We start from the raw sequence: 14,152 nt of genomic DNA on the forward strand, positions 1-14,152 counted from the left end.
TCTGTGTTGATTAGGTCCCTAGCCTTCGGTACTGTCTCTTGTTCTTTTGTTTGTGGTGATTTTTTCTGCCTTGTCATTTTGTCCAGATAAGAGAATATGAAGGAGCAAATAAACTACTAAAAGGGTGGCAAAGACCCCGGAAAAATGCGCTGTAACCAAATCAGAAGAGACCCCAAATTGTGGGGGGGAGAAAGGGGATAAAAACAGCTTCTGAAAAAAAAAGAAAAAAAAAAAAAAGAAAGAAAAAAATTTAAAAAATAAAACAAATAAAAAATATAAAAAAGAAAGAAAAAATATATATATTTAGATGAACTAGTCAAAAAATGTTAAAAAAGAAAAGGGTAAAAGTTTAAAAAAAATTTAGCAGAAGAAGAAAAAAGAAAAAAGAAAAAAAAATTGAAAAAAGAAAAAAAAAATTGAAGTAGCCGCAAGACTAAAGAATCACGGGGAGAAAGCCATGAGTTCCGTGCTTTGCTTTCTCCTCCTCTGGAATTGCTCTGCTGTCTTAGGAATTGAATCTGCTTTCTCCTTGATAGATGAACTTCGTCCTGGCTGGATATTTTGTTGATCTTCTGCGGGAGGGGCCTGTTGTAGTGATTCTCAAGTGTCTTTGCCCGAGGCGGGATTGCACCGCCCTTACCGGCGGCCGGACTAAGTAATCGGCTCGGGTTCGCTTTTGGGAGCTTCTGTTCCCTGAACGCTTTCCGTAGAGTTCCGGAGGACGGGAATGAAAATGGCGGCCTCCCAGTCTCCGGCCCGGAGGAGCCGAGAGCCTGGGGCCCCACTCCTCAGTGCGCCCCCAGAGGACAGCACCCAATCACTCCTGTATCCCCAGCCTCTAGCCGCGTTCCGAGCTCACCCAGCCCGCGACCAGTTCAAGGTAACCCCGAGCTGAGAGTTTAGTCCTCGGCTCTGTCTCTCCAGCCGGCTTCTCCGTTCTAATACCTGCGAGCTCTCCGACACTCCGACACCCCCGATCCTTCTGTGACCCTGCGGGGCCTGGGGCCACGCTGATCCCGCGTGGGCTTCACCCCGGTTTAGCCCCTGGAGCAATGTCCCTCAGTGGAACATACTTTTAAAAGTCCTGATTTTGTGCTCCATTCCTCCGCCGCTTGCCGGGAGCCGGCCCCTCCCCCCGCGGTCTATCTTCCCGTCGTTTTAGATTCACTTCTCCGCCAGTCCTACCTTTCAGAAAGTGGTTGATTTTCTCTTTCTAGAGTTGCTGTTCTTCTTCTCTTCGCTCGCCCGTTGGATTTGTAGGTGTTTGCAATGTTTAGATAAGCTATCGAGCTGATCTCCTGCTACCTGATGTAGTCTCAGGCTGCTACTTCTCCGCCATCTTGACTCCTCCCCTCGTAAAAAAAGGTTTAATAAAAGTATAAAAATAGCTATAGCTATGATAATACATTACAGATACACAATATAAAAAGATGTGAATTGTGACATCAATAACATAAAAAGTGAGAGAAGTATAAGTGTAGAGTTTTTATATGCAGTGGAATTTGTTATTATATACTTAAAATAGATTGTTATTAGTATGTTTTATGTTAGTCTTATGGTAATCACAAAAAAAAATCTGTAATGGATACACAAACTCTAAAGAGACAAGAATCAAAGTATACTGATAAAACAAAAAAATCATCAAACTACAAAAGAAGACAACAAGAGGGAAGAAAAGAATAAAGAAACTATAAAACATTCAAAAAACATTTAACGATGGGATTGGGAGGGAGACAAACCATAAATGACTCTTAATCTCACAAAACAAACTGGGGGTTGCTGGGGGGAGGTGGGATTGGGAGAGGGGGAGCGGGCTATGGACATTGGGGAGGGGAGGCGAACCATAAGAGACTATGGACTCTGAAAAACAACCTGAGGGTTTTGAAGGGTCAGGGGTGGGAGGTTGGGGCAACCTGAGGGTTTTGAAGGGTCAGGGGTGGAAGGTTGGGGGAACAGGTGGTGGGTAATGGGGAGGGCACGTTTTGCATGGAGCACTGGGTGTTGTGCAAAAAGAATGAATACTGTTACGCTGAAAAAATAAATAAAATGGAAAAAAAAAACATTTAGCGAGATGGCATTAGTTAGTCCTTGCCTACAAATAATCATTTTAAATATAAAAGGATAAAATTCTCCAATCAAAAGACACAGACTGATTTAATAGACTTAAAAAAAAAAAGATTCAACTATGTGCTGCCTACAAAAGACTCACTTTAGCTTTAAGGACACACATAGCCTGAAAGTGAAAAACATGAAAGAAGATATCCCATGCAATTGGTTACCAAAAAAGAGCAGGGGTGCCTAGATTTATGTCAGATGAAATTACCTTAAGTCAAGAATTGTCATAAGAGGGGCACTTGGCTGGCTCAGTCAGTGGAGTGTGCAACTCTTGATCTCTGGGCTGTGAGCTTAAGCTCCATGTTGGATATAGAGATTACTTAAAAAAAATAAAAGCTTTAGGGGCAACCAGGTATCTCAGTCAGTTAAGCATCTGCCTTCTGCTCAGGTCATGATCCCACGGTCCTGGGAATGAGCCCCACAGCAGGCTTTTTGCTCAGTGGGGAGTCTGCTTCTCCCTAAGCTCCCCTCCCCACACTTGTGCTCTCTTTCTCTATCTTCTCTCTCTGTCAAATGAGTAAATGAATGAATGAATGAATAAAATCTTTTTTAAAATTGTCATAAGAGACAGAGTCATTATATAATGAGAAAGGACTCAATTTATCAAGAGGATATAACAATTATAAATATGTAGCCAGCAGTGGAGAACCCAAATATATACAGCAAACATTAACAGAAGTAAAGGGAGAATAGGTAGCAATAAAATAGTAGGAGACTTCAGTACTTCACTTTCAGCAACAGATAGATCATCCAGACAAGAACCAATAAGGAAACAGTGAATTTGAACAGTAGTATAGACCAAATGGACCTAACAGACACATACAGAACATTGTGTCCAAAAGCAACAGAATTCACTTTCTTTTCAAGCACATTTTGAACATTCTTCAGGATAGATCATATGTTACATAACAAAACAAGTCTTAACAAATTTATTAAGATTGAAATTACATAAGGTATTAATCAGGAACGGATGCTGGATTTGTCAAATGCTTTTTGTGCATCAATTGAGAGGACCATGTGGTTCTTCTCTTATTGATTTGTTCTATCACGTTGATTGATTTGCGAATGTTGAAACATCCTTGTAACAGGGATAAATCCCAACTGGTCATGGTGGATAATCTTTTTGATGTGCTGCTGGATCCTATTTGCTAGGATCTTGTTGAGAATCTTAGCATCCATATTCATCAGTGATATTAGTCTGAAATTCTCCTTTTTGGTGGGGTCTTTTCCTGGTTTGGGGATCAGGGTAATGCTGGCTTCATAAAAAAAGTCTGGAAGTTTTCCTTCTGCTTCAGTTTTTTGAAACAGCTTCAGGTGAATAGGTGTTACTTCTTCTTTGAAAGTTTGGTAGAATTCCCCAGGGAATCCGTCAGGTCCTGGGCTCTTGTTTTTTGGGAGGTTTTTGATTACAGCTTCAATCTCGTTACTAAATATCAGTCTATTCAGGTTGTCAATTTCTTCCTGGTTCAATTTTGGGAGTTTATAGTTTTCCAGGAATGCTTCCATTTCGTCTAGGTTGCTTAACTTATTGGCATATAACTGTTGATAATAACATCTGATGATTGTTTCTATTTCCTTGGTGTTAGTTGTGATCTCTCCCTTTTCATTCATAATTTTATTAATTTGTGCTTTCTCTCTTTTCTTTTGGGTTAGTGTGGCCAATGGTTTATCGATCTTATTGATTCTTTCAAAAAACCAGTTTCTAGTTTCATTGATACGTTCTACTGTATCTCTAGTTTCTATCTTATTGATCTCTGCTCTAATCTTGATTATTTCCCTTCTTGCGTGTGGAGTTGGCTTAATTTGTTGTTGATTCTCCAGTTCTTTAAGGTGTATAGACAGCTAGTGTATTCTGGATTTTTCAATTTTTTTGAGGGAGGCTTGAATGACTATGTATTTCACCCTTAGGACCACCTTTGCAGTATCCCATATGTTTTGGACCAAAGTGTCTTCATTCTCATTGGTTTCCATGAATTGTTTAAGTTCTTCTTTGATTTCCTGGTTGATCCAAGCATTCTTAAGCAAGGTGGAATTCTGTTATGCTGAAAAGAAATTTTAAAAACTTATATAAAGTATCCAAACATGATGGCATGAAACTTAGAAATCCATAATAGGAGGAAAATTCAGAACTATGTGAATGTCAACACACTCTTGAACAACAAGTAATTCAAACAAGAAATCAAAAGGGAAATTAAAAAAAAAACTTGAAACAAATGAAAATGAAACACAATATATCAAATTTATGATATGCGGCAAATGTAGTTCTAAGAGGAAAGTTCGTATTGATAAATACCTACATGGAGGAAAAAGAACAATCTCAAATAAACATCCTGACATTATAACTCAAGGAACTAGGGGAAAGAAAAGAACAAAATAAGACCAAAATTAGCAAGAGAAGGAAGTAATAAAGATTAGAAATAAATGAAATAGAGATTAGAAATACAATAAAAAGATCAATGGAACTAAGTTATCTTCTTGTAAAGATTAAAAACATTAGCATACCTTTAGCTAGATTAAGAAAAAAGGAAGAAGACTAAATAAAATTAGAAAAGAGAGAGAAGACATTACAACTACAAGCATGGGAATATGAAGGATCATAAAAGACTAATATGAATAATTACATCACAACTAATTGGCTAACCTAGAAGATAAAGTCCTAGAAATATATAGCCTTGCAAATGTGAATCATGAGGAAATAGAAAAACTGAACAGACCAATAATGAGTAAGGAGATTGAAAGAGTAATTAAAAATCCCAGAACCAAGGAAAGCCCTGGATCAGATGACTTTCTAGTGAATACTACTAAACATTTAAAGAAGAATTAATTCCAATCTTTCTCACATTCTTCCAAAAAAGTGAAAAGGAGAGAGTACTTGCTAACTCATTTTATGAGGCCAGCAATTCCCTAATACCAAAACCAAACAAGGACACTATAAGAAATTTATAGGCTAGTATCTCTAATGAATATAGATGTAAAAATCCTCAACAAAATACTAGCAGACCAAATTCAACAGCACATTAACATGATCGTATACCATGATTGGGTGGGATCTGTCTCTGGGATGCAAGGATGTTTCAACAAAAGCAAATCAACAAATGTGAAGCACATTAACAGAATGAAGAATAAAAGTCATATGATCATAACATCCAGAAAAAGCATTTGACATAATTCAGCACACTTTTGTTATAAAAACTCTCAACAACTTAGGTATAGAAGGAATGCAGCTCAACATAAATAAAGATCATACGTGAGAGGGAGGAGTCAAGATGGCGGAGAAGTAGCAGCCTGAGACTACATCAGGTAGCAGGAGATCAGCTCGATAGCTTATCTAAACATTGCAAACACCTACAAATCCAACGGGAGAGCGAAGAGAAGAAGAACAGCAACTCTAGAAACAGAAAATCAACCACTTTCTGAAAGAACCTGTTTTTATCCCCTTTCTCCCCCCCACAATTTGGGGGCTCTTCTGATTTGGTTACAGCGCATTTTTCCGGGGTCTTTGCCACCCTTTTAGTAGTTTATTTGCTCCTTCATATCCTCTTATCTGGACAAAATGACAAGGCGGAAAAAATCACCACAAACAAAAGAACAAGAGACAGTACCGAAGGCTAGGGACCTAATCAACACAGACATGGGTAATATGTCAGATCAAGAGTTCAGAATGACGATTCTGAACATTCTAGCCGGGCTCAAAAAAGGCATGGAAGATATGAGAGAAACCCTCTCTGGAGATATTAAAGCCCTTTCTGGAGAAATTAAAGAACTAAAATCTAACCAAGTTGAAATCAAAAAAGCTATTAATGGGGTGCAATCAAAAATGGAGGCTCTCACTGCTAGGATCAATGAGGCAGAAGAAAGAATTAGTGATATAGAAGACCAAATGACAGAGAATAAGGAAGCCGCGCAAAAGAGGGACAAACAGCTACTGGACCATGAGGGGAGAATTCGAGAGATAAGTGACACCATAAGATGAAACAACATTAGAATAATTGGGATTCCAGAAGAAGAAGAAACAGAGAGGGGAGCAGAAGGTCTATTGGAGAGAATCATTGGAGAGAATTTCCCTAATATGGCAAAGGGAACAAGCATCAAAATCCAGGAGATGCAGAGAACCCCCCTCAAAGTCAACAAGAATAGGTCCACACCCCGTCACCTAATAGTAAAATTGACAAGTCTTAGTGACAAAGAGAAAATCCTGAAAGCAGCCCGAGAAAAGAAGTCTGTAACATACAATGATAAAAATATTAGATTGGCGGCAGACTTATCCACAGAGACCTGGCAGGTCAGAAAGAGCTGGCATGATATATTCAGAGCACTCAACGAGAAGAACATGCAGCCAAGAATACTCTATCCAGCTAGGCTATCCTTGAAAATAGAAGGAGAGATCAAAAGCTTCCAGGACAAACAAAAACTGAAAGAATTTGCAAACACCAAACCAGCTCTCCAGGAAATATTGAAAGGGGTCCTCTAAGCAAAGAGAGAGCCTAAAAGTAGTAGATCAGAAAGGTACAGAGACAATATACAGTAACAGTCACCTTACAGGCTAATAATGGCACTAAATTCATATCTCTCAATAGTTACCCTGAATGTTAATGGCTAAATGCCCCAATCAAAAGACACGGGGTATCAGAATGGATAAAAAAACAAAACCCATCAGTATGTTGCTTACAAGAAACTCATTTTAGACGCGAAGACACCTCCAGATTTAAAGTGAGGGGGTGGAAAACAATTTACCATGCTAATGGGCATCAGAAGAAAGCTGGGGTGGCAATCCTTATTTCAGATCAATTAGATTTTAAGCCAAAGACTATAATAAGAGATGAGGAAGGACACTATATCCTACTCAAAGGGTCTGTCCAACAAGAAGATCTAACAATTTTAAATATCTATGCCCCTAACGTGGGAGCAGCCAACTATATAAACCAATTAATAACAAAATTAAAGAAACACATCAATAATAATACAATAATAGTAGGGGACTTGAACACTCCCCTCACTGAAATGGACAGATCATCCAAGCAAAAGATCAACAAGGAAATAAAGGCCTTAAATGACACACTGGACCAGATGGACATCACAGATATATTCAGAACATTTCATCCCAAAGCAACAGAATACACATTCTTCTCTAGTGCACATGGAACCTTCTCCAGAATAGATCACATCCTGGGTCACAAATCAGGTCTCAACCGGTATCAAAAGATTAGGATTATTCCCTGCATATTTTCAGACCACAATGCTCTGAAGCTAGAACTCAATCACAAGAGGAAAGCTAGAATGAACCCAAATACATGGAGACTAAACAGCATCCTTCTAAAGAATGAATGGGTTAACCAGGAAATTAAAGAAGAATTGAAAAAATTCATGGAAACAAATGATAATGAAAACACAACAGTTCAAAATCTGTGGGACACAGCAAAGGCAGTCCTGAGAGGAAAATATATAGCGGTACGAGCCTTTCTCAAGAAACAAGAAAGGTCTCAAGTACACAACCTAACCCTACGCGTAAAGGAGCTGGAGAAAGAACAAGAAAGAAACCCTAAACCCAGCAGGAGAAGAGAAATCATAAAGATCAGAGCAGAAATCAATGAAATAGAAACCAAAAAAACAATAGAAAAAATCAATGAAACTAGGAGCTGGTTCTTTGAAAGAATCAATAAGATTGATAAACCCCTGCCCAGACTCATCAAAAAGAAAAGAGAAAGGACCCAAATAAATAAAATCATGAATGAAAGAGGAGAGATCACAACTAACACCAAAGAAATACAGACAATTATAATAACATACTATGAGCAACTCTACGCCAACAAATTTGACAATCTGGAAGAAATGGATGCATTCCTAGAGACATATAAACTACCACAACTGAACCAGGAAGAAATAGAAAACCTGAACAGGCCCATAACCAGTAAGGAGATTGAAACAGTCATCAAAAATCTCCAAACAAACAAAAGCCCAGGGCCAGACGGCTTCCCAGGGGAATTCTACCAAACATTTAAAGAAGAACTCATTCCTATTCTCCTGAAACTGTTCCAAAAAATAGAAATGGAAGGAAAACTTCCAAACTCATTTTATGAGGCCAGCATCACCTTGATCCCAAAACCAGACAAGGATCCCACCAAAAAAGAGAACTACAGACCAATATCCTTGATGAACACAGACGCAAAAATTCTCGCCAAAATACTAGCCAATAGGATTCAACAGTACATTAAAAGGATTATTCACCACGATCAAGTGGGATTTATTCCAGGGCTGCAGGGTTGGTTCAACATCCGCAAATCAATCAATGTGATAGAACACATTAATAAAAGAAAGAACAAGAACCATATGATACTCTCCATAGATGCTGAAAAAGCATTTGACAAAGTACAGCATCCCTTCCTGATCAAAACTCTTCAAAGTGTGGGGATAGAGGGCACATACCTCAATATTATCAAAGCCATCTATGAAAAACCCACCACAAATATCATTCTCAATGGAGAAAAACTGAAAGCTTTTCCATTAAGGTCAGGAACACGGCAGGGATGTCCATTATCACCACTGCTATTCAACATAGTACTAGAAGTCCTAGCCTCAGCAATCAGACAACAAAAAGAAATTAAAGGCATCCAAATTGGTAAAGAAGAAGTCAAACTATCACTCTTCGCAGATGATATGATACTATATGTGGAAAACCCAAAAGACTCCACTCCAAAACTGCTAGAACTTGTCCAGGAATTCAGTAAAGTGTCAGGATATAAAATCAATGCACAGAAATCAGTTGCATTTCTGTACACCAACAACAAGACTGAAGAAAGAGAAATTAAGGAGTCAATCCCATTTACAATTGTACCCAAAACTATAAGATACCTAGGAATAAACCTAACCAAAGAGACTAAGAATCTATACACAGAAAATTATAAAGTACTCATGAAAGAAATTGAGGAAGACACCAAAAAATGGAAAAATGTTCCATGCTCCTGGATTGGAAGAATTAATATTGTGAAAATGTCCATGCTACCTAAAGCAATCTACACATTTAATGCAATCCCTATCAAAATACCATCCATTTTTTTCAAAGAAATGGAACAAATAATCCTAAAATTTATATGGAACCAGAAAAGACCTCGAATAGCCAAAGGAATATTGAAAAAGAAAGCCAAAGTTGGTGGCATCACAATTCCGGACTTCAAGCTCTGTTACAAAGCTGTCATCATCAAGACAACATGGTACTGGCACAAAAACAGACACATAGATCAGTGGAACAGAATAGAGAGCCCAGAAATCGACCCTCAACTCTATGGTCAACTCATCTTCGACAAAGCAGGAAAGAATGTCCAATGGAAAAAAGACAGCCTCTTCAATAAATGGTGCTGGGAAAATTGGACAGCCACATGCAGAAAAGTGAAATTGGACCACTTCCTTACACCACACACGAAAATAGACTCCAAATGGATGAAGGACCTCAATGTGAGAAAGGAATCCATCCAAATCCTTGAGGAGAATGCAGGCAGCAACCTCTTCGACCTCAGCCGTAGCAACATCTTCCTAGGAACAACGGCAAAGGCAAGGGAAGCAAGGGCAAAAATGAACTATTGGGATTTCATCAAGATCAAAAGCTTTTGCACAGCAAAGGAAACAGTTAACAAAACCAAAAGACAACTGACAGAATGGGAGAAGATATTTGCAAACGGCATATCAGATAAAGGGCTAGTATCCAAAATCTATAAGGAACTTAGCAAACTCAACACCCAAAGAACAAACAATCCAATCAAGAAATGGGCAGAGGACATGAACAGACATTTCTGCAAAGAAGACATCCAGATGGCCAACAGACACATGAAAAAGTGCTCCACGTCGCTCGGCATCAGGGAAATACAAATCAAAACCACAATGAGATATCATCTCACACCAGTCAGAATGGCTAAAATTAACAAGTCCGGAAATGACAGATGCTGGCGAGGATGTGGAGAAAGGGGAACCCTCCTCCACTGTTGGTGGGAATGCAAGCTGGTGCAACCACTCTGGAAAACAGCATGGAGGTTCCTCAAAATGTTGAAAATAGAACTACCCTATGACCCAGCAATTGCACTACTGGGTATTTACCCTAAAGATACAAACATAGTGATCCGAAGGGGCACGTGTACCCGAATGTTTATAGCAGCAATGTCTACAATAGCCAGACTATGGAAAGAACCTAGATGTCCATCAACAGATGAATGGATCAAGAAGAGGTGGTATATATACACAATGGAATACTATGCAGCCATCAAAAGAAATGAAATCATGCCATTTGCGACGACGTGGATGGAACTAGAGCGTATCATGCTTAGTGAAATAAGTCAATCGGAGAAAGACAACTATCATATGATCTCCCTGATATGAGGACATGGAGAAGCAACATTGGGGGGTAGGGGGATAGGAGAAGAATCAATGAAACAAGATGGGATTGGGAGGGAGACAAACCATAAATGACTCTTAATCTCACAAAACAAACTGGGGGTTGCTGGGGGGAGGTGGGATTGGGAGAGGGGGAGGGGGCTATGGACATTGGGGAGGGGAGGCGAACCATAAGAGACTATGGACTCTGAAAAACAACCTGAGGGTTTTGAAGGGTCAGGGGTGGGAGGTTGGGGCAACCTGAGGGTTTTGAAGGGTCAGGGGTGGGAGGTTGGGGGAACAGGTGGTGGGTAATGGGGAGGGCACGTTTTGCATGGAGCACTGGGTGTTGTGCAAAAAGAATGAATACTGTTACACTGAAAAAATAAATAAAATGGGGAAAAAAAAAAAAGATCATACGTGAGAAGTCCACAGGTACAGTCATGGTGAAAACCTGAACGATTTTCTTCTAAGATGAGAACAAGACAAGGAAGCCCACTCTTGCTACTTGTGTTCAACAGAGTCTTATAAGGCCTGCCCAGATAATTAGGCAAGAAAAAAATTAAAAGTCATCTAAATCAGAAATGAAGAGGGGCACCTGGGTGGCTCAGTGGGTTAAAGCCTCTGCCTTTGGCTCGGGTCATGGTCCCAGGGTCCTGGGATCAAGCCCCGCATGGAGCTCGCCACTCAGCGGGGAGCCTGCCTCCCCCCCTTCTCTCTGCCTGCCTTTCTACCTACTTGTGGTCTCTGTCTGTCAAATAAATAAATAATTCTTTTAAAAAAATCAGAAATGAAGTAGTAAAGTTATCTCTTTTTGCAGTTGACATGATCTTACCTATGGAAAACCTAAAAACTACACTGAAAAAACTGTTTCTATATACTAACAATAACTATCTGAAAAAGGAATTAAGAAAACATCACAACAGCATCAAAAAGGATAAGATACTTAGGGATAAATTTAACCGCTGAGGTGAAAGATATGTATAATGAAAATGATAAAACAATAAAGAAATTAAAGAAGATATAAATAAATGGAAAGATATCCCATGTTCATGGATTAGAAGAATTAATTTTGCTAGAATATCCATACTGCTCTGAGCTATTTATAAGTTCAATGCAATCCCTATCAAAATTCTAATATCATTTTTCAAAGGAATAGAAAAAAAATCCTAAATTTCATATGGAATTAAAAACACCCTGAGTAGACAAAACACTCCTGAGAATAACAAAGAATAACAAAGCTGTACACAGTACACTCTTCCTGACTTCAGATTATATTATAGTATCATTAAAACACAGTATTCAAGACAGTATGCCACTGGGATAAAAGCAGACACAGTATAATGGAACAGAATAGAGCCCAAAGATAAACTGACGTATATATGGTCAGCTGATCTTTGACAGGGGTGCCAAGATTACATAATGGAGAAAGGATAGTCTCTTCAAAACATGGCATTGGGAAAACTGGATATCTACATGCAGAATGAAACTGAACTCTTACACCATACACAAAATTCAACTCGAAATGAATTAGAAACTTAAATGTAAGGCTTGAAACTTTAAAACTCCTAGAAGAAAACACAGGTAAAAAGTTCTTTGACATTTGTCTTCGCAATGATATTTTGGATGTAATACTACTAACACAAGCAAAAGAAGCAAAAATAAGCAAATGGGATTACATCAAATCAAACAGCTCCTGCACAGCAAAGGAACCACAAACGAATGAAAACACAGCTTTCATAGGAGAAAATATTTGCAAACCATACATATCTGATAAGGATTAATATCCAAATGTGTAAGGAATTCATACAACTTAATCACACAGACCAAAAAAAAAAAAACCCAATTTAAAAATAAAGGACCTGAATAGACATTTCTCCAAAGAGGACTCAGAGAAGGCCAACGGGTGCATGAAAAGTGCTCAACATCACTCATCATCAGAGACATGCAGATTAAAACCGCAATGATGTATCACCTCACGTTGGTAAGGACTATAATAAAAATTAAATAACAAGTATTGATGAGGATGAGAAGTGGGAATCCTTGTACATTGTTGGACAAATGTGAAATGGTGCAGCCCCTATAGAAAATGGTATGGAATTTCCTCAAAAAATTAAAAATAATACTACCATATTACCCCGCAATCTCCCTTCAGGTGTGTATCCAAAGGAATTGAAATCAGAATCAGATTTCTATCCAAAGGAACTGAAACCAGAATCAGAGATATTTGCACTCCCTTGTTCATTGCAGCATTATTTGCAATAGCTAGGATATAGAAACAACCCGAGTGTCCATCAGTGGATGAATGGATTGAAAAAATGTGACATGTACATACAACAGAAAATTAGTCTGCCATTTACAACATGAATGGACCTGGAGGTCATTATACCAAGTGAAATAAGCCAGACTAATACGGTATGATACCACTTTTATGTGGAATCTATAATAGCCTCATAAAAGCAGAGAGTAGAATGGTGGATGCTATAGGCTGGTGGGTGGGGGAAATGGAGAGGTGAAAGGTTAAAAGGTACAAATTTCAGTTATGCAAGGTCAATCCTGCAGATCTACTATATAAAGCACAGTGCCTATAGCCAATACTGTTACGTACACTTAACATTTTCTAACAGAGTAGGTCTTACATTAAATGTTCCTACCACTGAAAAATAAACACATACTAAATGTGGCAGGAGGAGTTTGGGAGGTGATGTGTATATTTATGGCCCTGTTGGTAGTGATGGTTTCACAGGTGTATACTTACCCCAAATGGCTAGTGTTGTTTACTTGAAATATGTACAGCTTTTTATGTGTCATTCATACCTCAATAAAGTTGCTCTAAGCAATGAAGAACCAAATAAAAATTACAGAACTGAAAATATAATAAATTGGATCATTAGTATTATATTTCACATCAGAATAGACCTTTTAACATTAAAAATTCATGACCATCAAATTTGGGTTAGTTGTGATACCAGGAGCTCGCTTGATTTGTCTCATTTGGTTTTCACAAAAATCCCTGTAAGAAAGATGTCGTCACCATTTTATAGATGAAGAAGTGAAAAAAAGAGATTGAATAGCTTGCCCGAGGTTCTGACGCTGGAAACTTTAATCCAGTTTCCTCTGATTCTTAACCTGCGCTGCTCCACACTCAACTAAACCGATTACAGTGCTCCATGGGTGTAGTAATTCTCTTTCAACTTCCTAACTGCTCATTTTAGCAAGTTCATAATATCTAGCCTGACTTCGTAGGCTGCATTACCCCCCACAGAAATGTGTTTTTAGAACAAAATTTATTTATTTTTTATTTTTTTTTAATCTATATCTTTTTTTATTTACTCAAATTTTACATTCACAGAATGTGAAAATAGTATGGATAATTAAACCAAGAACACTCCCTAATTAGAACAAAATTTATTTTATCCAGCCTTTTGAACACTGAGTTCTGTAGCTGTCAGTTTCTTTTAACTCTACTTACAGAACTTTTGTTTTAAATATTTATACTTTTTGTTTACTATGTGCATTCAATTTGCTAATACTTTTAATGACAATTAAGTGATGGTATAATCTATTTTCTAGGCAAAAAACTAGTCAGAATCAGAGAAAATTTACCCATAATTTATCCTGGGCAAATTCATTTTACTTTAGTGTATTCTATTGTATTTTAGTGGGGCAACTTCATTTT

At 38.2% G+C, this 14,152-nt stretch overlaps 1 protein-coding gene across 1 annotated transcript in view; it reads left to right on the top strand.

Moving 5' to 3' along the window:
• Positions 1-14,152, top strand: part of L3MBTL4 (L3MBTL histone methyl-lysine binding protein 4) — a 500,325-nt gene that overhangs the window by 360,661 nt on the left and 125,512 nt on the right. The gene's annotated exons all lie outside the window — the stretch shown is intronic.

This window comes from Meles meles, chromosome 12, assembly GCF_922984935.1.
Source record: "Meles meles chromosome 12, mMelMel3.1 paternal haplotype, whole genome shotgun sequence".
Taxonomy (NCBI): domain Eukaryota; kingdom Metazoa; phylum Chordata; class Mammalia; order Carnivora; family Mustelidae; genus Meles; species Meles meles.